Below are 26,271 nucleotides of genomic sequence, written 5' to 3'. Positions count from 1 at the left end.
AAGTGTATCCACTCCCCGGCTGGGGTGTGGCTTGGAAAAAAATTGGATTTCCACAAAGTGCTGGGAATCCTGACAGAAGTGTTCAGGGACCTGAACATCACAATTACGGTTTATTCATTGTGAATGTCATCTAAGTTTTAGTTTTTACTATTATTATCGTGTTACTTCCTTTTAATTTTGTATTAGTATTATCGTTTTACTTCTTTCACTATACTCCTACCTTTTATCAAGTATTAAGTTTAAGAGTTTTTTTTTTTTTTTTATTTAGCCAATAGGCATAAGTGTATTTTTCCACAGAGATGAAGCTGTGTGGAAATTGGAAGGTTCTGTGGGCCCTAGGGGTTATAACTGCAATTATAATTATCATGATATTTGGCATAAATAGTGGAGGTAATCTGAAAAATGACAAAAGGTCCAAAACAACATCACAAGATCAGTGTTTAAAGAGATATGGGGGAATTGAATTAGATTACATAAAAAATTCAACGACGTCATACACCTTTGATTTATGCAGTGTGATAGACTGTGGAGGGAAGAATAGCTCATGGAGGGGATATGATATATACTTGTGTCTGGATATTATGACCACACTATGGTGTCGGGAGCGAGGCTATGATGACAGATCATGGTGCCCAAGATGGAGTAGTGTAGTGGCTTATACGGGAACATGGGATCTCCTAAAAAGGACGGGTACAGATGGGGAAATGTGGGAAAACTTAAAAATACAAAGAGATTACAGTCCAGTTCAAAATCCTGTTACCATGTCAATAGGAGAGTGGAGCAGGTTACCCCGGGGAGGCACAGCTATGAGGTATGGGGGAAAGGAGGAGACCACTATGTGGTTGGTAATAGGTGCAGATGTGGATGGAACAGACCCTAAGGGTCTCATAAAAATAAACATTATAGACTCAGCAGAACCCAATACAATCGCGACCGCAGAACTGCCTGACCCGGTGGAAAAGAAACAAGTTAATGAAATCATTGAAATAGATTATACCAAACTAAAACCAGAAGATATAATAGAGATGGCCACAGGCTATGGGGAAACCAATTTATGGCTGGAATGGATCATTTCCACAGCCAGAGAACAGAAACTAGAAGATTGTGTAGGATGTGCTAGAGGTAGACCGGTACTATATACAGAACCAGCTCCCCTATACCCGGAAGACCCGTGGGGTTATGAGTGCATGCTAGCATTAACTAAAGAGGCCTCTCCAAAAAACTGCACGACCTTATCCTCAGTTTTTCCACCAATAGGTAATAACTCGAGAGCGGGACCATTTAGGCCCAATATAGCCAATTACACCTGTTTTAATTTCACCAGGACCAACCCAAAAATTAATCTGGGAACCATTGACAATGGGTCCATGATTGGAGGATGGGCCAGGTCAGGAATATATTATTATTGTGGGAGTCAAAGGTTAGTAACTAAAATCGAACAAGCATCTAAAGGAACATGTGCCATGGTAAGGTTGGGGGCACCAATAGTCTTAATAGGAGAAAAAGCTGTGAAGCTCCAATCACAACCCAATGCCATTACTGCCAGACGACGTAGGCATGTTCTAGCTAAAAGAGCAGCAAAAAGAAATGTAGATTTGTCATTAAATAGTTCCACATACATTGATGCAATAGGTGTGCCCAGGGGTGTACCTGACGAATATAAATTAGCTGACCAGATAGCTGCCGGATTTGAAAATATCCCAATATTATCGGCCTTTTTTCCAGTTACCCCGAATAAAAACGTGGATAGGATCAATTATGTGCATTATAATGTTATGAGATTGGCGAACATGACCAGAGATGCGGTGGACGGCCTAGCAGAACAATTGGCACCCACTTCCCTTATGGCAGTTCAAAATAGAATGGCCCTAGACATGTTGTTGGCCGAAAAGAATGGTGTATGTCATTTATTTTCTGATTTTTGTTGTACGTACATTCCGAATAATACAGCACCAGACGGGTCAGTGACCAGGGCACTGGAAGGACTAAAAACTCTGTCCATAGAAATGCGAGAACACTCAGGTGTTGACAACCCCATATCTGACTGGCTGGATAAAGTATTGGGGAAATGGAAGGCAATAGTGACCTCAGTAGTAGTGTCCATTGGTGTATTCGTGGCCATCCTGGTGACCTGTGGATGTTGTTGTATTCCCTGTCTTAGATCCCTGTGTAACAGACTGATAGTGTCTGCAATAGAGAAAAAAGAGAATAGTCCACCCCCATATAGCATGCCCCTATTAGGCCTACAGAATCTGGACGAGGAGGAAGAAGAAAATGTGTGACCTCTTTCAGAGGTCAAGAGAGGGAATTGTGGGATTTTTATGTTGTTTTATTAATCAGTATGTTATGTTATAATCCATATGTGCCATTATGCTTTTTGTGCTGAGATATGTGAGAGATTGTTTGTGTGAGTGGAAAGGCTGTTTCAGTTGGGGGTAGGAACAAACCCCTGAAGAGAAAACACACAGAACAGATGGTTTCAATAAACAAGTTGTTTGCTTTATAACTATGTTATATTTAGAGAAAGTGAAAATTAGTATGTTTAACTAATGAATGCATTTAACCAATTCATGAACAATGGAGTACTGTTGTGTTGTTGAATAATTATGTTTTACATATTTACTGCCTACATTTCATGCTGATTGCTAAGTGTTAAAGTTACAAAGATGTCCAAATAAGGACTGTGGAAATTGATTTTGTTCCATGTTATATTTCTTTAATTACTCATTTTATTCTATAAACATTGTGTGTTTCATATATGCACTGAGCTATTATGTAGAAATGAGGTGTTTATGTTTGAGAGTGGAGAGTTACCAGTTTTTGTGTGTGTGCTGTAAGGAGGATTAGCGAGGAATTTACGCCTGGTATAGATCAAGATAAGAGAGAGGCCTGAGGGGGAAAGCAAACAGGCAACTATGTCATTAACTAATGCTTTAATGTTCACAGGATAAAATGTGCAATGTATTTCTTACTTAATCAGTATTAATCATTGAATGTTGATGTAATAAATATAAGATGTTGTCTTTGATAAATGTGTATTAACCAATGAAATGAAGGTTGCATACAGAATAACCTAATGGGGGCAGGGCAGCTCAACCTAGAAGAACAGAATCTCCGGTGTGTGTGTGTTTTCTTTCCTAACAGATGGTTTTTAATAATGATTAAAGTGTTTGCTTAGAAGTAGTATTGCAGTAAAAGATTTAATATGTGTTTATCTATCTAAAGAAGTTAATGTGTGCCTTATTCATATAACCAATTTTACGAATAATGAAATGATGTCATGATATTGAAATATGTTTTACATAATAATCACTTTCATCTTACAGCTTATGTTTTTTATAAATGAATGTTTTATTAATGATTTGTTTTTAAGAAAGCATTATAACATGCTATGTGAATTGGAGGAGTACTAGAGAGGAACTGCAGGGCTCCCAGGGATGAGAGGAGAACAGTTTGTTTTTTCTTTGTCTATGTGTGTCCATCTTTGCCTACAGGCTGAAATTGGGTGTGGTAAGGGAGTCAGATTCACGAGGGAGAGCAGCCTTTGTGGGTGGAGACTTTAAGAAGAATGACGACGTCATATACTCTTTAAATAAATGTTTTCCCAAATGCTGTGCATTCGTTGCTTGCCGCTTGTGGCCTTGAAACGATCCAGCGCGCTGTTAAACTTTTTCATATCTGATCAATAAATATTTGAACTTAGATATTTGTATCTTCTGCCTTTCCTCTAAATTATGAACATGCAACATGCAACATAGCCTAATACCAAAATGAAAACCGCCAATTGCCTAATAATAAAAAACAACATTGCATTAACACTTGCTTGATTAATTGACATCCTATTAGCCTAAATAGACTACTTAAAGCAAGGAAATGTTGCCCATATTAAAGAAGCCTAATGTAATAAATAAATGACATGGATTATGAACTCGCCAACACGGAAAAGAAAGCCCAAATGGATGCAGGATCAGTTACTGCTGCTGGCCAGTTGGTGCTGGAAAAAAGAAACATAATAAAAAGGGATACTCGGCACTGAGTGAAAACTAAGCGTGAGACATGCGAGACAGTGATGCGCGGGTCAAATGTACAAAACAACCGGCCCCGACCAACGTTTTCAACTAACCCGCCCGCAACTCTGGCCTGCATTTTTTTAAAGTAGTAATTGTTTAAAGTAGTTACTGCCATCTTTATTTCAAGCGACCCGACCGACCGCGACCCGAATAGCATAAAAAATATTTTTGGATAACTCGTAACCGCGGGTGACCGCAGGCATCCGCTCATTTCGGATCAATACGCGCATCACTGATGGGAGAGGATTTGTTGCAGATCAATGCAGCATTCCCGCTTGTGTCGCGGACCCCGGACGACTGCGAGAGGCGGTGGTATGCATTACAATCGCAGTAGAGGGTTGAGATTGCAGCCTTTGAACAGATTAGCATGGCAACAGGTATGCCTATAATATTAAATATTTAATTTCATTATTGTTTCATGTAATTCTAAAAAACTTCCTGCTTGTCATGAATGTAATGAATTATGAAACAAATGTCATAAACAATATGCTTACATTAAAGTGTGCTTTCAGTGTTATGTGCAATGCTTTTGAGTTGGTGAAACTGTCCATGGGTTTGACTGAGCAAGTGAAAAGACAGACTGCAGGTATCGATGCATTAATTTCGAGGTTTTGTGATGCTGCTTTAAATGTGTTTTATATGTTTTTCGATTGCTAATTTTGTTCTAGCTAACAGTAATTTAAGCGTTTTTTTTTTTTTGCTATATTGGTTTTGGCTAGCGTTAATTGTGATTGCTATTTTGAGTGTAATCAGAGGAGAATCTGTGTAATCATTGGGAAGGTCTGAGACTGAAATGATAGAGCCTTCATGTCCCCAAATATGTGAAATGATAAACGAAATTAACCAGATCCCTAACCAAAATTTTCAACATGAAGTTTTAGAACCTGTGTCTGTAGTGAGTCTTCACGCCCCCAAATCCGTGAAATGATCAATGAAATTATTTGGTCAAATGTACAAAATTTTGAAACAGATGGCCTGCTGATGATTCTAATTCTCCAGATACCTGTACGGGTTAAAGTCAGAGTGATTTAGACACACTTGTGTGTGATGGAGGGACAGTAGGTGATAGGGCTGTCAACGAATATTCTAAATTCGAATATATATTCGAATAGTTAAAAAAAAAACGAATTTCGAATATGAAAATTAATATTCGAATAAATTATTATTATTTTTTTAAAGCCCGCGGTAGTAGAGGCGTGGCTGTCTGCTTTGTAAAGTGGGCGCACTAATGCGCCTGGTTCAGGGACAGGTCACAGTAGTCACACTGTCTGTCACTGTTAAAAGTTGACGCGTCTTGCATGGAAGATGGCAGAAAGTCGACCGCAGCAGAGAAAGAGATTTTAACCCCCAAAAATCTAAAAAGCCATGTCTGGAAGTACTTTGGATTTTGGTCGGTAGGAGGTTAAATTGTTGAGCCGCGAGATAAAGTTGTTAGCATACCATTCGACCACTAGCAACATGTCACATCTCGAAAATGTGCACCCAAATGAGCATGGCATCTTGTACACACTGCATATTAATTAGTTTGTCACTTCAACTTTTAATGCTTAATCCTGTTCTGTACACACACACTTCAGTAACTTACAGGACTGACAATCGCATTCTACAACCGCATTAACTCCCGCAAAATGCAGAGACAACCGCGTTTACAGAAAATTTGCATAGTGGGTACATAACCGAAATGAACAACTAGTTAATAAAGTGTTTAAACGTGCATCATGGACATGACAGGTCTCTCTTCTGAAGAAATAAATTATTACAAGGGGGAAAAGTCTTCTGTATGCGCGGTACAGAGAATGACAGAGGCACAAGCGTTTGCTGACTAGTGTTGCCAGATCTTGCACTAAAAAAACAGCGAACAAGAAAAATCCAATAATAAACCAAAATAAATCCAAACGCTTTACCTCAAAGATCAAAATATTGGGACAGGCACCTTCACATTTTAACAACACCAAAAACTTGATCGCTTCATGAGCCAAAAGCCATAAACGGTTAAGCGCTAAAATGGTATGTGAGTACAAAAAAGACGAGGACCTGGCAACACTGCAAGAACGCACGCAGCCTCACAAATGCGTACAATACACAACGACCCGACGGAGGTTTATTGCAAAACATAATGCTGTTATATTATTTTCATCAAAGCTGTGAGTGATAAGCATGTGAGACGGTAGACCGTTGCTATGGTTATCTACGTGTCAATCATCATATTTTCACATTTAAATGCGGTTGTCACTCCTGAAAGTTTGCAGTGTGTACGAGACCACAATTGTGGAACTCCAGCTAAACAGTCACGTCTTAACACTTACTTTGCATCGCCCGCCACAAGCTATTTGTCTGCAACACAACAAGAGGTCATAACGGAGACATTAATTTTGTTCATTTGTAAGGACATGAGACCGATCAGTGTCGTGGATGGAGCAGGCATCAGTGAGTTTTGTCAAGCAATGTAACCGAGGTACCATATCATTTTGATGTCTCTTGATTTACTTGTTTTGTGTATGTAATATACGTAGTCAAATATGTTTAAACTTAAATAGACTACCTATAGAAGTAGTTGTGTCTCTTTATATTAATTTGTCCTGTTATTGACGTAATGCGTCGTTAAATGTCGTTAACGTCGTTGAAAAAATGGGCAACCAGATATTCGAATAGTTCGAATATTCGTGGGATTTTTAGGGAGAATATTCGAACGTCATTTTTGAGCAATTTTGACAGCCCTAGTAGGTGATTACACCATTGTCCCAAGATTATAATTTAATGGTCTAGAAATCCACAGAAATCTGAATTTGCGTGAACTCTCATCCACAGATTTGGCAATGTACACTATATTTGTCCAAAATATTTTGTCAGAAATTGTTTCATTTTCCAGACAGATGGTTGGTGAGGGTTTATCTATCAATATCACTCTAAGAGGCCCCAGTCTTAAATCTGATGTTAACACTATACTGTGTCCTGGTAACAATTATGATGAGAAGCATTTTGTCAATCAGTTTGAATCTGCTGCACAAAGTAATGAACAGGTGCTGGCAGATGACAGCTTGCAACTACATGTCTCAATAGCAAGAAGTAGGAATGGAGGGGCTCGTAAGATTACAGATATAGCCCATGATGATGTGATTAACTCTTTCCCCGCCATTGACGAGTTATCTCGTCAATCTGCAATACCGCTATTATCCACCAGGTTGCTCTTCCGCAACTTATAAAAACCGGAAGTATTGCCCTAGGGCAAACAGCTGTATGTCCGTGTATGTTTTAAAGATCGCTCTGCATCTGATCTCTATCCAAATTCCTTCACAAAATTAGAATTAAATAACGTAAATAACGTCAATTACAATCATAATTATAATTGTTCATTCCTTCAAGGCTTTATGTGTTTACTGCTCGGTAAATCTCTGTTCGGATGTTTACTACCAGTGATCACAGCTTGAATGAGTGACGTTGTTCAGGTTGTTTCCCGGTGGGAGGGATCAGGTAGCACAGAGGGGCGGGATGAGTTTTTTAAAACTTACTAACCGTCTCAGGCTTTCTCAACCGATTTTCAACATCGTAGACTACAGCTTTAAGCAGACCGACCCAGATGTGATAAGCTTTGTTTCTACATATTCTGCTCCAGAAAGACTGAAACCACATGATGCTCTGTTTGGTGGTCGTACAAATGCTTACAAGCTGTACCACAAAGCTGCAGAGAGGGATATAATTATCTATGTTGATTTCACAAGTCTATATCCTTTTGTACAGTCTCAAAGATCCTACCCAATTGGCAATCCCGAAATAATCTTCAAGGACTTTCAAGACCTTGAAGATTATTACGGGGTTGTTAAGGCTACAGTCCTCCCTCCCAGAAAGTTGCTCCATCCTGTGTTACCATACCATCCTTTTGTTTCCTTTATGTCGAACCTGTGTGGATGAACAAAGCAAAATCATACCTTGTATGCACACAGATGAGGAAAGAGCAATTTCTGGGACATGGGTTAGCCTGGAATTGTTAAAGGCTATTGAAAAGGGCTATGTAGTCATGAAAATCGATGAGGTATGGCATTTTCCTCAAAGATCTGACAATCTGTTTTGTGACTGTGAAAACATTTTTGCAGTTTAAACAGGGGTCAGGTTACCCTTCACATGTCATCACAAAGGAAGACAAACAGGCTTACATTGATGACTATTACCAGAAAGAGGGTATACAGCTCGATCCTCAAAAGATCTGCCATAACCCCACCCGAAGCTCAATCAACAATCTGTCACAATTTAAGAGTTAGTTCAATCAACCTGAAAGTAACCCAGAGTTAACGTGCGCTTAAGGGAACAACATAAAGGCATTGTCAATGGATCACACATTTCACGAGTCACCATGGAAACGGCAGAGAACTTAATTTTTTAAAATGAGAAATAACATTACAAACCAATACTTTCTGGCAAAATTAACGTTTTATGATCGGCTCAGAAGTGCATGATTTCAAAACTTATCAAATAAATAAATAAATTAATACAAACCAATTTTACCCCATTAAAATCCTATATTACATGTGTCTCGACGAAAATACACATTTAAAAGCCTGTAAAAATAATCATAGATTTTATATATGATTTTAAATATACTCATTATGAAGTAAAACCATGGAAACCACAAAATAACCATAGTATTGACAATCATGGTTTTCAAAAACCACAGTTAAACCATGGTTAGTGGAGTAAAACCATGGTTTTGCTGATAGTAATCAATGCACCAAAAAAATGTTATATCAATTTTCATAAGGATTTAACTTTTTTATACGATTGTATTGTTTAGAACAGATAATTTCTCAAACCAGCCTCAAAACCAGGGAACAAATTGGCCTATTACTTATTGCTTTTGATGTTTTTGGATGTAAAAACCATGCAAACATCATGAGTAGACATAAGACAACAGTATAAAACAATAAAAACGACAGAGGAAGGGCACCTTTAAACACATTATTGCATAAATTGTTACTTTAATCTTTCTTTTGTTTAGACAGAAAGCAGCTACTGTAATACATCTGAGCAGGACTTAATTTTTAAAATTGATGTAAGTGTATGTATGTATGTATGTATGTATGTATGTATGTATGTATGTATGCATGCATGCATGCATGCATGTATGCTCATAGTAACATGTTCTAATATGTCCCGTATCATCTTATATAACCAAAGATCTCAATTTCCCTTTTGGCTTAAAAATGATAGCTCAGGAATGCAGCTGCAAAAGGCCCATTTTAAAGAAAAGACAAACTATACATCAAATGTAGAGAGGGGGCTAAGGATCTGAATCGCATGTTTAAGAAATAAATATGATACTATGAAATATATATTTATAATTTTATTTCATTGTGTACATGATTCTAAGCAGTGTTGGGCAAGCTACTTGGAAAATGTAGTGAGCTAAGCTACCAGTTACTTCACATTAAATGAAGCTTCACTACACTGGAAGGAAGTCTGTTTGGAAAATTGTGGCTTGTGTGGAAGCTACCGCACTACTTGTTCAAAAAAAAGAGCTAAGCTACTGAAAAGCTATTTGATTTAAAAAGCAGCTAAGCTACCGCCAAGCTACTGAAAAATGTAGTTAAACTACTAGCTTCGCTACTTTTAGTGAAGCTACTGCCCAACACTGATTCTAACTGATAATAGGAAATCTTTGACCACTATGCCATGTCTGTGATTCAGTGGGTGTCACCTAATGAAGTCTGTATTTCACCTGTGTCATTATGTGGGTCAGTGTTAATTAAATCATGTCTTTGCTTCCCGTGTCTTTCTGTGGGTCAGGTTAAATGCACATGCCTATCAGAGACTGCAGGCAGGGGTAACTTCTGTCCCTCAGTAATTATTATTATGATAGTCATTATGTGTTTCTATTTGTTATACCCATTTACTGTAACATTGCCACATTGTTACATAAGTAACAGATGTTAAGTAGTGATGGGAAGTCCGACTCTTTTTTTTGTGAATAATTTGTTTCAAAGAACTGGTTCAAAAAACCGATTCATCAGTTCTTTAACGTACTTTACGTAATGACATCATTCACATCTAATTCTATCATCCAGGAGGGTAAAATACATTTTTTTTTAAATCAAAAATTCCAACTAAAGCACATTCAAAAACGTTTAACAGAAATCATTTTTTCGCGCAAGTTTTATGGTAAAACTAAATAAACTTACTTTATGTCTGTCAATCATCTTAGTTCATGTAGGCTATAGTATTAGCACAGCAACTCACTGATGTCCGTACTGTTTGGCTCACGCTAGCTCAGTATCCACAGTTCTTTGATTAGTTCTTTGGACGCGTCCGATAGAAACTGTTCTCAGATCAGTGAACTGGTGACTCCATAAATGCAGCAACCTGTTCCTGATTCGAGAGTCGCTGTATCATGCTTTTCAGTAACACATGCGCAGTATTAACGGCTCATCAAGTCGGACGCGTCCAATAGAAACGGTTCTTGATTCAGGTATTCATTTTATCGGTGACTCTGGAATACCAGTATGTTTGTTGCGCATGCTCAGTATCAACAAAATTCACCATGTCTCGGTTCAGTCAGTGATACTGTTGGGGAGAGCTTCTACGAGTTAAGATACGGATTATACTCTCTCTTAATTAGAATCGGAATGACTGTCGAGCACATTTGAAAGTGAGTAACTTGTGGATCATTGCTGTCTCGAGACACAAACTTTTTGAACGATTCAGTCCGATTAGGTGTACTGTTTCAAGTCGTTCACTGAAAAGAACCAGTTCAAAATAACGATTCGTTCACGAACTGGACATCACTAATGTTAAGATTTTTGGCTCAATAATGACAATTTATTTGCACACACTTATTATAACTTTAGATTCATCTCAAATTATCCAGTAAGAAAGTGGTGAGGTTAGAGATGAGGTTATTTATGAATTGACAAAATTGATATGGAAATGTACTTTATTGCTAACATTAATTAACTGATGGAATTGTGTTTCATTAATAATGGACAAATGTATAGTATTTAGTCCGAACACATAAATGAATCAATGTTAATTAGTAATGGGCATAACTAAATGTACTTAGTCCAATCACAAATATCAATCCATGTTATTAAAAATTGTTTAAAGAAAATATCATACATTTTCTAAGACAGCAATAAATAGTTGTGACTGTAAATGTAATAAAATAAATGCTTAACATTGTAATATTATGCAAAATACATGTTTCCACATGTATTTTGATAACCTGCTCCGGAGCAGGTTATCTTCAGAGAGTCAGTTACTATGGTTACTTACATAACCTGAAAGTTACCTCCGTTTTTGGAACCGAAAGCAGAGATTATCCGCTTACTCCTAAACCTACCCAGGTGAATCACATAACCTGCTTTCTGGAATACACCCCTGGTCATCTCAAATCATACACAAGAAGTTGCGGTTTCTTCTTCGTTTGTGGGTTAACTCGCCACCCTGCTGAAAAAACCAGAATACCAGCAAGACCAGCATATGTTGTGTTTTGGTGCTGGTTTGCTAGTGAACACCAGCTAAACCAGCATCAAACCAGCATCAGCACCAGCATTAGCACCAGCTAAACCAGCATTAGCACCAGCTAAACCAGCATTAGCACCAGCATCCAGGGTTCTAAATTAACACCTGCCAACCCGCCAAATGCGGGTTAAATTTCATTTTGGCGGGTGTTAATAAAAACTTACTAGCCAGTTTGGCCGGTGATGCATGAGGCATTGCATGCATGATATATAATGCCAATGGCGAAGCCAGAAATGTTCAAGTGGGTTGGCATTTATAAAACAGGGTGGGCAAATGTACATAAATTGGGAGTGTTTACGCCCATGGCCGGAATCTATTTTTTTCACAATGTAAGTGCGGCTTTTTTCAACATTTTTTCTTTTTTCAGCATTTTTTCCGCGCTGTGGTCTAAAAATATTCAACTCTGGATGAAAAGCTCAGCTTGTCAATGTAAGTTCTCACACAGCCGTCCAATCACAGTGGGTGAAAGGGCGGGACTAATATCACAACAACCAACCGGCTCACAGCTCAAGTATCACAGCAACCAAAGCGCTTGGCTGAAAAAAACAGCTGGCATTTAATTTTGACGTCCTCCAGGCGTTTTCAGCCGCGTTTTGAAAGCTTTGGTGCACGCTACCTAAGCCAAGTTACCTTGATGCCATGCAGGCAGCACAATGTTTCAAGGGGAAATTTATAAAACAACTTAAATAACCAACCAGCTTGTCTACAGTATATGGGCAGGTGGGGCTGTGCCTGTTTTATACAGCCTATGAGCAGTGCCCCACCAAATTATTAATCCACTTGAAAACACAGAACTCAATATAAACTGAATTAGTAACGGAATTAGTTTTTACGTTATATACGTTGCGTGAACGTAGATCCGAACAATATGTCATTCCTCCTCAGCAAAATGCATGACGTGAAAGCGTCAAAGGCTACGACAGATTCAACAGGTTTTTACTAAAGAACTCTTTCGAAAGATTGTTATTTAATGAGACAATGGCCATCAAACAACATGGCGCAATACAAAATTGCATGTGTTGTCATTTAAGTGTAAATATTCCAACAACATTAAATACAGCCTATGACACGATCACAGTCTGCTGCCCCCCTAAATAGTTGATTGGAGTAATACTCCTGACTATAAACTGTAAATAATAATGACACCACTATAAACATTAAGAAAATGTCTAAACTCACCATTACATGTCCTGTATTAGTCTGAGACGGGGCTTCTGGTTCATAATAACAAAGTCCAATATCTTTGATCATAATGTCCCTTCACGCAAAGAAAAGCAGAAATACATTTATCATCGATGAGCGTAACGTTATAGGTTTTTTATACAATATGTGGTGAAGAACAGTCTTTCACCACAGCATGAAGTCTTTATCAAAGTAATACGTGCTCGTTTCATTTTGTTGACGTTTGAAAAGATGTCCTCAGTAATCCAACATTTCCATGAGTGATGAAATAGTCTCCGTCTCCAAAAGTAAACAGGCATAAGCAGATGTCATCGTGGAAAGGCTGTTAAACTTGATGATTTGCGACTCGCTGTTTTCAAATTCAGTTAAATCGCGCGTAGGCGGAACTAACAATGACTGACGAATCATATTCAGCGTTTCATGTTGACAAGCGTGTGCACCTATAGGGTAAAAGAAAACTCCGAAACTGACTGAACATGCAAACTTGCACTTAAATTTTATATTTTAATTATATTTATAATTTTATTACATATATGAAATTATAGTGTGATAAGACGTATATTCATAGTACTAGTATTTATTTTTGTTAAATTATTTACACATTTGTCTGGAAAATGGCCTTCTGATTGGGTGGGCCACAACTCAAAGTGGGCGGGCCCAGGCCCGGCCAGGCCCACCCGTAGCTTCGCCACTGTATAATGCTCTGTTCTCGGATATTTATCCCTCTGGGAGTACTTCCTACATTTCACATTTCCCAATGCTATGTGATAATGTTTCATACCCCCATTAGCTGCGCGTAGTTTGCAGTTAAACCAGCGCGAGAAACCATGGAAACGAACGGAGCGCATCCACCAAAACACAAGGAAGGCGGCAGGTACAGTCTAAATCTCTTGTGCCCCGGTGTAAATCTCAAGTTAAAATATTAGCAGTTAACTAGTGTATTTCTAGCCTGACATTGTCATACTCAATTCTAGTCAGAATTTGAGTCTGATACCGCTCCATTGAGCTATAATTATGAGGCGTGTCTCAACCAAAAAACGCCTCTGCACTCAACTGGATAGACCTACGACCAATCAGAGCAACAGGGTGTGAGACGTATGTTGAAATGACGTATTTGCAGCTTGCAGAAACTGCTAGTTATTTCGCTACAATGACACACACTACAGGTCTGAGTTAGCGAACGTACATCAACACCTACTATGCTTACAACATTTAATTTATATCACATTAAGTCATACAGTAAGACTATCTCTTATCATTTGTACATTAGTTGAACTTCATCCACGACGATACCCATTACGTTTGCTTGAAAAATATCAGAGCCTAGCATGTCCCTCCACGATTCCGGGCTTCCGAAAAGAAGCTGGCAACGACCGCTTATTATATCCATCTCGTCGTGCACACCGAGTTGCATCGCCGTGATACCCATTTCAGTTGCTTCTTTAACTTGATCCTTCATAAGTGCGATAACTTTTGCCGAATCCCGTAGGAAGGACAGCAAAAACATCAACAAATGCCTTGCTCGCGTTTCTCTGTTCCTCTTTTAAAATCAATGCTCTGTCGATATCTTTTAGAACAGACTCAATGTCAGAATCCACACATCTGATTTCTACCGCGGCAGCCATTTCGTTGTAAACAGATTCAACACACGCGCTCTTTGGTGACATGGTTGATTTACGTTACTGATCATCTGTCCATCATCGTATAAAGCCCGCCCTGACAATTTGATTGGTCGGCCAGCTTTGGGTCGAGCATAGTAGATCCTCAACGGTGAAACCCCAGACCGATCTTCCCGTTTCTCAAAATGTTGTGGGCGGGGCTAAGATCGGCTGGCACCCAGGCTACTGTATTCCTTTACAAAGCGGCAAAAACGGATCTATATGAAATGTATTTAGCAGACGCATACACGCACACATCCATGTCCGCGCGTCTTTGCGTTCATCCACGCACGCGATTAGTTTCGTCATGTTTTCATAAGCTAACTCAAAGTAAGTTTCTAAATTATAATGTTCATCTTATTTTGACTCGATCACTATTGGCTTCTGTGGACATCAGAAATGTTTTGTGCAAAGCAGGGAAAGGGAAGCAGAAAGGAGAGAGATAATGAGTTTAAGGGAGGTAAGACAAATTACATCCTCACCCTCTCAGGTCTCAAACATTGAAATGTAACAATCTAAGATATGAAATTAGCAGTAACAGTTAGCAGTAACTATGACTGAGATTATTTTAGTATAGCAGTCATAAAATGACTGGTTTCTTAAAATAATATAACAATATTCTTGTTAAAAGAAGTTATTAATCATTGTATAATGTTGAAAATATGCATGTACGCGAAAGAAAAAAAACGAAACGAAAAATTTTGTGGTGGGAACAAATAGTTTTAAAGTTGAGGCAGTAAAGAACCATGAGAGTGCCCGAAGTCATCAGCGAGCCTAACGTTAATTAAAACTGCCTAGACAGGTCGTATTGAAGAGAGCCTTGCTGGGAGAAGCCTCACGTTATGTGTGTTTTTCATACCAACAATGTTAATAAAATTATCAAATGCATTCAGTGGCACTCATAATTTCTCTTTTTCAGCAGAAAAAAATTGGCTAGTGAAAATGCTGATTAGCTGGTAACTTTAGAAAGTTACCAGCCACATTGGCTGGTGAACAAAAAAAGTTAATTTAGAACCCTGCCAGCATCCCATGCTGGTCATACCAGCATATGTTGTGTTTTGGTGCTGGTATGCTGTGACCACCAGCTAAACCAGCATAGACCAGTTTGATGCTGGTTTTTTCAGCAGGGTAAAATCATCTGACACCATCTTGTGTTATAAACGCATGAAGGCAGATTAATGCAGACTCTTGTCATTAGATTTTGTATCTTTACCTTAGACAGGCGTCTTGTTGCAGTGCTCCTGTAGTGTTTAACTTCAGCAGCCATGCGCAGACCAATCAGTGTATGACATCAAAATATCGCGAATGTCTAGAAACCAGGGCGTCATTTGAGCAACACACTGCCACCAACTGGACATACATAGGAATTACATTCTCAAGTTGAGTTGTATGGTCAATCAGCCAAAATGGCGCTCATATTTTTCTTTATCCTGCTTAAATTTGCTCCGTCAAAGACTTTTCGTTTAAAGCGACCGAACACACACAAAAAGTTGACTCTACAACAACAAAACTAACAACAAAGTTGACCAAGCCACGTAATATACCAGATTATATGAGCTCACTCTCATTATGTCCACGCAACACAAGCTCATACGTGCCACAAAAGTTCATGTCGTGCACGTCTATACCGCATTCAGACTTTAAAACAGCAAACAGGGAAAAAATAAAACTCAAGAAGACTTACATGATATCCAGCTAGCCAACTCCGTTTGCTATAAGAAGTGGTGGAGAACACAGACTACCATCATTTGACTCCGTTGGTCAATCTGGTCCAAGCTTCTTAATCCTTTATTTATTCATCAGTTAAATAACTTGTAAAGGGTGATTTTGTAAGGATAAAAGCATATTTTCCTTCATCTCAAGATAATTCACTTGCTTTCACTGATCTGTACTGTAGCTATCAGTTAACACAGCAATCTCCAACACGGTTATGAGACTCTTCGAACGATCCAATCACAGAGGTTAAAAACATTAAAAGCAATATTGATTCGCTTTCAACATAAGTGGGAGTGTTTGGGGCGCACAGTCCTGCGCCCCAGGGCGGATCCAAAACCAGCCACTTAGAACTCAGCCTCAGGTCACATGTTTTTACCCTTTTTCCTGACCTACATAGACACTAATTAGGGGTGCGCCCCAGATACACAAACATGACACACACACACACAAACACAACGAACTCAGTTTTGATTTTAATTGTTTTAAATAAATTATAACATGACTAACAGTGAAATAGTACAATTAAATGAATTTATTTTGTATTAATTTGCACTATATATTTAACTTTTTGGTAACATGTTAAAGTAGCTTTCCTCTCTGGCCAGCGACGCCCCCTAGTGACCAGCCGCCACTGGGTACACGTACTTTTAAATGACCATAACTTGCTTAAAGCGTAACTAAACCCCTAGTCAGAGCCTGACTCCACCCACTGGCAAATTATATTTGAAAAATGCAAGAAAAGTGGGCAGATCCCAACGGAGATAGAGGGGACGAACTAATGCTGCGTTTCAGGCAGGTTTTTAAACCCGTGAGTTACGACTTCAAAACCACGACTCACAACCCTATGCGTTCCAGGCAGCCTGTAACTCGTGTTTTTACAACCTTCTATCGGTGAAAGTGCACTTGAACGGCAGTCAAAACCGTGACTTCTCACCTGTGAACTCGTACTAGATCGATGTACTCCCAGTTCAGAGTCGTGGTTTTGAAGTCGTGAGTTACGGGTTACAGGTTGCCTGGAACGCAGCATAAGCTCATACGGTGAGATCGTAACAAGGGCATAGTGAGCTTGAACCTGCTTACGTCACAAGTTACTTTTTGGACCCAACAATCAATAAGAACATTCAACTGCAGTACCCACAGTTCAACCTGAAGAGGGAAGCACTCAGACGTTTTTACACTATATGTTACAGTATTGAAACACTTTTTATCCAAATGTAAAAAACTTACTAAAATCAATGAACACCACTAATAAAGCATCATTCCTACAGATCATTAACCAAAAAAATGTGGTTTAGGGTTTAGTTACTCTTTAAATTTTTACCGATTTTCAAACGGTTTGGTTTGTTATAAACGTCAAAGATGTACCTATGACACTGCATGCTTATACAAAAAAGTGAAAAAATTGATGAAAAATGTTAAATCATCCAGAATTATAGCCACGTTAATAACGTTTGTAAGAAACCAAACCGTTTGAAAATTGGTAGAAAATTTAGCAAGTTATGGTCATTTAAAAGTACCTGCACCATTAAACTCAATGCTAAGAGTGAGCGAACTGTCTGTGGTAAGATGGCCGCCAGGTGAGGACGTTAGAGACTCCGCCGTAAGACATCTAGCCTTTATTTGTATATCTTTGGCTGTCTCAATCGAAAAATCCTTAAAGTGCACTGGAACGTTCGTTCCCTAAAAATTCCCACAATGCAACGCAAAAACCAGTGAGCATTGATGGACCCTATAGCCGTTTCTCAATACCAAGTACGCCAAGTTCGGACTTGCGTCCTTCGTAGTTCGGACTTGCAAGTTCAGACTCGGAAGAACGAACTCCCGAGGACGGGAGGACGCGAGTCCAGTTATTTTGCAAATGCAACAGCAGAGTAATTGAGGTCGTCATTCAGTCTAACCAATACGCGCAGTCCTGGCTATTGTTATTTTAATCAATTTTTAAAGAAATATATCAAACGCAAAAACCCTAATATGTTGTTAAGGCAACACGTGAATACAGTGATTAGCTTAATGTATTTATTACAAAATAAAGTATGATATAAAACACATTTATTTATTTATTTATTTATAAAACCATTTATTTTAGTACTTTAGTAAAACACTCAGTTAAAGTAAAGCGCAGTAATTTAATACAGTGTTAAGATAAAAATATGTGTGATTTAACTTATGAAACTTAACTTTACTATCAGTTAAAAGGATAACAAATAATACTTCATATGAATAATAAAGAGAAAAAAATTGATGAGACAAAAAAATCGGAGTTAGATATATCGAAAGGGAATATTTTATGTTTGACCATCAGACACCGGAGCGCAGAGCAGCTGCACTGAGACTTTTTACAAGTCCACAAGAACACAAGTACAGACAAGAATGCATATTAAGAAAGGTCCTATGTTCCCTTACCAGAAATCACGTGACCTTTTCTGAAGCTCGCCAACCGAAAATAATGTGATCCAACTCAATAAACTTTATGAAATGTGACAAAACTAAAACAAACGTTTGTCTTTATAAAAGTTCTAAGTATAAACAGGCAATGGCTCTTTTTTTACATAGGTTTTTTTGTTTAGTATTGCTTTAACTGACATTAATATAAGACATTTACTGCAAAACAGTTTACTATCAAGCAGTTATATTGCTGTTATACTTATATTGTCCATTTTTCTCATGCATGTCCTCAATTTAATTAAATTTCATATGTTGATATTAATTCAGTATTTTTATATATTTTTATTGGACGCATACACATTGCTGCAGTTACGCAACTGGAACCAAAGTTAAATTTTAGTCTCTGCTTGTTTATCATAGTAGTTGATACACGTTAGATATGATATCTAAACAAATGTAATTTTATTTTTCATTTAATTTGCTTATTATCAAAAATAAACTATTCTAAAATAACTAATACATTCTATGTGGAAGTCCTTACGTTTGGTCCACAAAAGCTGTTTATTATCTATACCATTAACAATTACAAAATCACAAGCTCTAAGGAGACTGGGACAGGAGAGGATCTCTCTTAGAATGGGACATCAAAAGTAAATGAAATCCTAGTGGTTCCAGATACTGTTCAGTTCACTCTTAAAATGTAGTTATTAATTTTAAATTTAGTAATTAATTTTTAATATATTTTTAAGGATGATATTACAGACAGTGAAGACAGCAACTGTGAGGAAAACGCTGGTTCAGAGAGGCAGCTGCGTTCCTCATCTTTAACACAAAATAGACCCTCTGACAGTTTCACCAGTCCGATGGCTGCCGCTTCTGGCTCACCACCAAACTGCACTGGAAGTTCAACCTTTTGCTTTGTCACACGTGTCTGGAGCATTATTCTCTCAAACTCCTGCCTTGACCAATCAAAGAAGTATCCCACCCAACCATAGCAGCAATTCAGCAAGCAGCTTTTCCAATCAACTGCCAGTGTGCTCGCTGGAAATCTGCCCCTCCACCAGTCAGCCTTCAACATTTAGAGAAACTGTTTCAGTTAATCAACCTTTGGTGGATCTTACTGGCCCAAATTTCTCAAGCTCACCTAACCAGAGCAGTAGTTCTGCATTACCATTTACACCAACACCCCATCAGCCAGGAAACTATGATAACTATCTTTCAGTAATGTCCGCACTGTCTGACATGTCTTCTGATGATGAGGATTTGAATCAGGCCATACTAGCAAGCCTGCAGAGTGAAAGGTTAGTACAGATGTAAATGTTTTATGTATTTTGTTGTTAATACAGTTTTCTAATTTTGATTTTACATGTCTGTATTGAATGTTTTGAAGGCTTGCCTTAAGGGCTCGTTATAGTCGTGCGTAGGTCCTACGGCGTAGGTTCCGCGTCGGTTTTCATTTATACTTTTGCGTCGTCGTCCGCGTCGACGTGCAAACACGCGCGCAGGCTGCTGGTAGGCAGTAACCACGCGGGTAACCACAATAGCAGCGTAAATGCCAAAGAAGAAGAAGCTTAGCAAGTTAAGCCACAAATGAAGAAGAAACAGCAACTTGTGTATAATTTGAGAAGACCAGCAATGATGGATGTAAATAAACAGTGACTTTTGTTGCAGTTTGAGTTCAATCACTCCTCAACTTGGCAATTCTCTTTGTTTTCACCGTAGCAAACACTACAGCGTAGAACCTACGCACGACTATAAATCGCCCTTTACCTGCTCATTTTTATGCATATGATGCTTATATTGCAGCTTAATGTTCAGAATTGTTGTTGAACAAATACCATAATGCCCCTATCTTTAAAGTAGTTGTTTTAATTTATATTTATCTTGTTTGTTTTAGAAAGACCACATGTTGTCCAGTGCCAGCGAAAGATATTTTGCAAGATCTTGCAACACAAATAAACCATCAGAAGAAGTGCAAGTTTGACATAAACCAATCCACAGTCCTAGATGGAGCCATCAGAGGTTTTAAAAGAGGAACATACGATCCTTGTCACACTATTTCTGTCAGGTTTTCGGATTATATGGGCGTAGCTGAGGAGGCTGTCGACTTGGGTGGACCAAGAAGAGAATTTCTAAGACTTCTAATGGAGGCATTGCTACTATCTCCAATGTTTGAGGGAGATGAAGATAAAATGAACTTGGTCTTTGACAGTAATGGTATGTATTGATTGTAATCTCATAGAATTGATTATTTATTACATTCCAAATTGCTGTATTTTATAAGATGGTACTGGTATGCATTGTTACACATACACTTTTTCATTTTCTCTAGCCATGAGAGAGGACAGGTACTTAATTGTGGGCAGGGCCATAGCAGTTAGCCTTGTACATGGTGGTCCTCCTGCAGGCTTTCTGTCTCCAACTCTCTTCTCTTCACTTGTTGATGGCCCAGAATTGGCTAAGCCAGGTTTAGAGGATATTGCGGACACAGACCTCCGCGAAAAATTTAAAAGGGTAATTTTTAAGTTTTATGTTGTTGTTTTATTTGGTAATTATGGCACTTCAGTTTTATTGTTTATTACATCTATTGGTAGGTCACTGAGTGTAAATTATTTGAAGAGCTGATAGCATCAACTGAGCCACTTGAGGAGTATTTGTCAACTGCTGGCTGCATGAGGCCGCTGAGGAGGTTGGAAGACAAGAATCAACTGGTAGATGACATCCTGATGTTCCAAGTGATACACAGAGTGCGTGGTCCTTTTGAGAGGTATTCTCAGTTTTTTTGCTTCTACTATAAGAAACTGAAATCTATGCAGACCGTGTTCTGTGTTTTCTGTGGACTATATCTGTTGGTGTTTAGCGTGCTAGACTGTGCCTACCCTCCACACAAATTCACAAAACGTGCTTGGGTGTGACTGAAAAACATGAATTTGAAATGGATACTTATTGTTGTAACTAACCTAAATAACAGTACATGTGCATAGTTTAACTCTTCCCCCGCCATTGACCAGCTATCTCATCAGTTTGGAAGAAAATGCTTCCCATTGACAAGTTTTTATGGCAATCCATATTTCTGCTGTTATCCACTATGTGGTGCTCTTACCCAACTTATGAAGCATAGGCCTGGCAAACTCGATTCCTTTTAAGGATCCGGGTTATTGTGAGTCACTCACTAAAGTGATCCGGGTTGTGTGATTCACTTGAGTCATTTGAGTCCGTATTGCTAAATTGCCAAGGAAACTCAGTACAGACCCACTTGTAACCGGCTGATCCACGCGACTCGAGATTCTCAGAGCCGGAAACATTGCAGACTCGCAGACCATGGACATGAGACTCGCTCTACAGATCCACTAACCGGCTGATTCGCGTGGATCAGCCGGAGCCGGTTAGTGGATCTATAGAGCGACTGAAGTCTCCTCAAAAGCAAATCCATAACAAAAGCCTTTCACTTCTGAAATAACATGCTTATAGGTTTTAGGTTTGGTGTGTATGGTCAACCATTTAAAAAAGAAGCCTAATAACAATACCATAATAATAAAGAGAAAATATAGAAAAAAACTGTCCTGCTATGTAGCCCCCAGAGCCGGAGAGATAGTTCGGGCAGATCAGCCGGTTACGGATCAGTCGGTTACGGATCAGCCGGTTACGAGTTGAGAGACTCGAGTCAGAGCAGATTTGCAAGTCTCTCGAGTCCGCATTGTTTCCGGCTCCGAGTGAGAATCTCGGGTCAGTTCGCGCGCAGATCAGCCGGTTACGAGTGGATCTGTAGTGCGAGCGAAGTCTCATCAATAATGTTGAAAGAGGTTTGTGTGTGTGGTGGCACTGTTTATGGTTTTACATTGAATTGTAGTAGGACTCAACTGATCCGGGTTAATGACACTAGAGACTGGCGACTCATGAGTTAATTTAAAGATCCAAGTGAGTCACGACTCGAACAGGTCTACTGAAGCATCCACTTACCCAGATAACAGTAAATACTCTGTGTGTGTTTTGATTTTCATTCTAAATCTGATCTCTACTAAAAGTCCTTCATAAAAATTACAAAATTTTGTATTTTTGAAGAAACCAGCCAATATTTTAGAGGTGATGAAAGAGAACAAATGAAGATAAGGTGAAATGTTTTTTTTTTTTAAAGCAGATGGACTGATAATCCATTTGATATTATGTATGTTTATGTATTCGAAGAATAAAAAAATTCAGGAAGACATTAAACCATTGTGAAAATCATAAAAAATACTGCCGCTGGCTGGCAACTTTCTTATAAAATGCTGGTGGGGAAAGAGTTAAGTTATAATAGGGTTACATGGTTTATAGTTATAATTAATATATTCCACATGAAGACATAAAACAAAGGTTTTTGTCAAAACTTAAGACACCAATTAAAACAGTTTAACTGTGTTTTTTACTTAGATTTCATGATGAACTGAGAACCCTTGGTGTGCTAGACAAAATACAAACTCATCCTGAAAGTTTTCGCACCCTTCTATGCTGGTCTCCTACAATCCTCACAGCTGATCTGGTTGATAGCCTCTTTACTATTCGTCTATCTCCAGTTGGCAGTAATAGAAGGCGTACTGAAGAAGTTTTTGTTCCTTTCTGGAGAGACTACCTTGCAGATGCGGAAGGTACGTTTTAAACATTTCTCGCATACACAACACCTGTCAACTCTCCTACTTCCTGGGATTCTCCCTTATTTTATATATCGCTATAAAAATCCTCTGGGTGTATTTGATATGTTGTACATTCGCCTATGGTAAAGCAGATGACACTATAAAGAATTAGCTGTAACATTTCACTCAAACAACCACCAATAAAACAAGAAGAATAGTGGTTAAACTTCGATGAAGAACAGCATCCGGAGAGTGGGGAGCCCACTCCCCTTATACACAATCTCGCACATTTGGACATGTGCACTGCATTTTTGTAACTTTGTGCCCTGGAAAACACTTGTTCGTGCTTTACTCTCAGGTAAAATCAAGTCTACTAGCCAATAGGGCTGCACGATTAATCGTATTTTATCATGATAACGATATGCGTGCCCCATGATTAATTAACTCTTTCACCGCCAGCGTTTTTTAAAAAAGTTGCCAGCCAGCGTTTTTCATGATTTTCACCAAAGTTTAATGCCTTCCAGAAAATTTTCTTCTTTAAATATATAAACATACAATATACCAAATGAAAGAACAGACCCTCTGCTTTAAAAAAAAAAAACGTTTCATCCTACCTTCAGTGGTTCTTTTGTAATCAGCTTTTGAATATGGGTAGGTTTCTGCAAAAACACCACATTTTGAGCAAAAAGCAGAGATAATTCCATTTTTGTGACTGACTTTTCATAGAGATCCCATTCAGAGCGATCTTTAAAACAGACACGGACATGCAGCCGCTTGCCATAGGGCAATACTTCCGGGTTTAAAAAGTTAAAAATGGTCTAGTATTTATTGCTTTTGATGTTTTTGGATGTAAAAACCATGCAAACGTCATGAGTAGACCTCAGACAACACCCAATCTGGCAACACCGCCACCAGTCAGTGTTCACCAGTCAGGCTGCATGCGTCAACAAAACAAAATAGACGCTGCTGAAATTCCTGCCGCGCCACTCAAATAGTTTAACATTACATAACATCATATTTGTACTAAATCGTTAACGATTAACATAGGCTGCTAACGAATATTCTGGATCTTGAAATAGACTTTGACTAAGCTCACGCTATTTAACGTGCACGTGTGGTGTGCAATACCTGCGAGTTGTCATACACGCAATGCATCGCAGCGCTTCTCGCACGGGGTGCGACCCCCACCCGACTAGCCTTTCAAGGTATGTGCAAGCAAATACAAAAATTAAAAGACAGTCAATGCTTATGTAAACCCTGGTTGGATAAGGATTTAAAGTTGGATATGAAGATGAAATCTGATGCATTTAGCTTCAGTGTTAAAACTGATCAAATAATTGCTGTCTGTGGTGGTTCTATATGGGCTCTAATGGCAATCATTAAAAAAAAAATAACATGGGAAAAAATAACTATAAATTAGTTCATTTTTGGAACTGTGAACTAGTTCAACATTTTCAAATATGAACTATGAACTGAACTAGTTCATTTTAAAATTTGTGAACTGTCCCAACACTGAGAATATGTATATAAATAATACTGATATAAGGTTAAGAAACCTGTTGTACTGATGTTATAGTTTTAGTGCTAAGTAAGACTATTTAGATGTGCAGATTAATTCAGGACTTTGTGTAGACATATTTTATAATAAGTATTATGAGGTGGTCCGCGAAAATTCTTGATTACAAATAGTGGTCCACACACACAAAAAGTTTGAAAACCCCTGAAACAGACTTGTATTACCTTACAAGTGTGAGTAAATATTTGTTTTAATATAATAGGCGAACACATGTTTCTTCATGCAGGTTTTCTTATGAACATCATAATTAGGACTATTATAACGTTACAGAAACGATTGTCCAGGAACTTGATGGTTGTATTTCCACACTTTGACATTTGATGATAAAAATGCACATTAACTAAGGATATATTTGGTTAATGGATGCGTATTTGATGCTATACATCTGTCAGTTCATCTAGCGCTCCCGTAGTGGACATTGTGACCGCGAGACAGCGCTGATTAAACATTTAAAATGATTTTTGATTAAATTTTACAAGATGTATATGAAGCAATTATCAAACAGTACAAGTGCAAATAACACTGTTGAATTTCATCGTCATGATAATGTGGATCTATGATATAGAGCAGGGGTGCCCAGACTTTTTTGTGTGGTGATCTACTTTTAAAATGATAAAGATGACAATATCTACATGCTAAAAACACTTTAAATGCTTGGACTATACTGCATATTTCTCTACATTGGATTTAGGGCTGTCACCATTACTCTATTTTTTGAGGAGTTTAAAACAAAACCTGGAGTTCATGTCGAGTACTGTTTAAAATAGCAGAGATACGGTTTAGTAAAACAAACTACAAAGAAAACGACAATAGTATCAGAAGCATATAAATCAGCACAACGCTGCCTCTCTCTCCCTCGTTCGCTCGCTCACACGCACACACACACACACACACTGGGCGCGTGGATCAGCTCTTGCATGAAAGCAAGAATGCGAAGCGATTGCATCCTGGTAAATTTCGGAAGTTTACACGACTGAGCTGCAGCGGGCAGGCATAAGATTTATAAAAACACATTTGAGAAGAAAGGCACAGCAACTCAAAAAGACTTACATGTTTCACAATTACTCTAAGACAGGGCTGTCCAGACTTTTTTGTGTGGTGATCTACTTTTAAAATGATAAAGCCGACTGAAAAGTTCTACATGCTAAAAACACTTTAAATGCGTGGACTATATTGCATATATCTCTACATTGGATTTAGGGCTGTCACCATTACTCTATTTTTTTTTTGAGGAGTTAAAAAAAATCCTGTAGTACTGTTTAAAATAGCGGAGATACGGTTTAGTAAAACAAACTAGAAAGAAAATGACAATAGTATTAGAAGCAACGCTGCATCTATATCTCTCTCGTTTGCTCGCGCGCCCGCACACACCCTGGGCACGTGGATCAGCTCCTGCAAGAATGCGATGCGATTGCATCCTGGTAAATTTCGGAAGTTTACACGACTGAGCTGCAGCGGGCAGGCATGTCAAAATTAACGGGTTAATAACGCGTTAACGCAAATTAATTTTAACAGCACTAATTTTATTAACGCACGATTAACACAACACATAATTTCTGTTTGTC

The 26,271-nt window shown here is 38.4% G+C and overlaps 1 pseudogene; it reads left to right on the top strand.

Moving 5' to 3' along the window:
* Nucleotides 1–761: 761 nt before the first annotated feature.
* LOC135718081 (uncharacterized) lies at nt 762–23,514 on the top strand (annotated as a pseudogene).
* Nucleotides 23,515–26,271: the final 2,757 nt, after the last annotated feature.

Source organism: Paramisgurnus dabryanus, chromosome 11 (assembly GCF_030506205.2).
Source record: "Paramisgurnus dabryanus chromosome 11, PD_genome_1.1, whole genome shotgun sequence".
NCBI lineage: Eukaryota > Metazoa > Chordata > Actinopteri > Cypriniformes > Cobitidae > Paramisgurnus > Paramisgurnus dabryanus.
Note: the sequence above shows the minus strand (reverse complement) of the source record. Positions and strands in the feature narration are given on the sequence as shown.